We start from the raw sequence: 1691 nt of genomic DNA, 5'->3' as shown, positions 1-1691 counted from the left end.
AAGCCTCTGGAAAGGTTCTCCTTAACTAAATTTGTACTGGACTGGGCCAAGAGAAATCACTGTTTGGTTTCAGCAAGCATTAAGAATAGAAAAAATTGCAACAACATTAATCAATAAATCAAAATTCTCGTTAACCAGTTTTTAACCTGTTTTCATGCAGTCTGGAGGCAAAACTAGTTTCCACAAGTTTTCTTTTTGTTAAAAAATACAGCATTGTAAATCCCTAGCTCAAAGTCAGTAACATTACTGGAGTGTAGGAGTTGTGTAGTTTATGATGAAAAGCTATTTTTAAAATCTCTTCTGATATTCCTTTGTCTCAAAGTATGATTAGGGAATTAGGAATGTTTTTGCAATAGCAGGTGGGATGGCTATTGAAGGGTTTTGATGGAGCATTGGTAAGACCTGGAGAAATTCTCATGGTGTGGAGGGGATGCTTCATCAGAAAAGATGATTTGTGGTAAGATGCCATTTACCTTATTGTCTGGAAATAGACATACCCAGAGGAGCTTTAAAGTTACCAGTGAAACTATAACAGCAGGAGGAAAGATTCAAAGTGTCCTAAATGAAGAATTAGGTTTCTAAACTGTACTGAAATCTATGATGATGCTACTAATGCTGTCAGTCTCTGGCATGGTTAATGTCAAGACAGTCTTGCTATATATCTTAACTTGTACTGTACTATTAGATTACGGTGTCGGCTTACTCTTTGGTATAGGCAAGGGAAATAGGAAACAATAAATTATATGATGGAAAAAGGTGACATTTTGAGATCAAGATCTTTTCTCTGCATGGAGTGTCATGAAAGTAAAGTCAAATGCTATCTGAATGAGTTGGTTAAGAAGCCACTGTTTCATTTCATGTCGTGGGGAGATGTCCTGAACAAAGGTTGAAGACGCGTTTAGTTCTTCCTTCCTCCTGTTTGCAGCTGTGTGAAACAGGTTTGTGTTTCAGAGCTGGCTACTAAAGTTAATTCTTTCAGCTGCTTTTATCTCCATTTGCCTGGATGATTCTAAATGCTGTTTAGCACAAGATAATTTCATAATCTAATTAATGGTGAGCTCAGCCATATTTACAATGGAACATTACAAGATCATTTCCAGTATACTCACCTCAATGTTTTATTGCATTCCTGGTTCATTGAAATGGTGATGGCCACGTCTTAGCTAGAAGAAGCTGATATAGTCCTAGTATCTGGCTCACTGGGTCAGCATGGTATGAAGCCGGGGCAGAATGTGATATTGCATTTTATATCTGAAAATATTGCAAAAATGGCCTTGAAAATATACATAGGAATATTTTATCAGTATAGAAACTTTTTACACTATGAAGTATATATCCTAATCAGAAAAGAATAGCTCCTCATTAGTGCAATATGATGATTTTCTTGTGCCACATAAGTTGATCATCTTAAAATAGCTCTGTGCAATTTAACTATGCAAAGATGACAGTTTTTAAAGGCTTGTCTTCTTCTTAGCACATAGAGCCACATAAAAATAGCGAATACAATATTTCAAATGTATCACCAAAATTGTAACATCTAATACTGTCAGATGGAGAAAGGCCAACATAGCTCGCACACCATAGCATCTATTAATAGACCTGACTCCCTTTTGCAATGTCAACTGTAACATTAATCCTTGTTTTAAATCATAGTATCTCAAATAGCAGCTGCTACTAGTTGTACAGTTCTC

Source organism: Haemorhous mexicanus, chromosome 5, assembly GCF_027477595.1.
Source record: "Haemorhous mexicanus isolate bHaeMex1 chromosome 5, bHaeMex1.pri, whole genome shotgun sequence".
Classification (NCBI taxonomy): Eukaryota; Metazoa; Chordata; class Aves; order Passeriformes; family Fringillidae; genus Haemorhous; species Haemorhous mexicanus.
Note: the sequence above shows the minus strand (reverse complement) of the source record.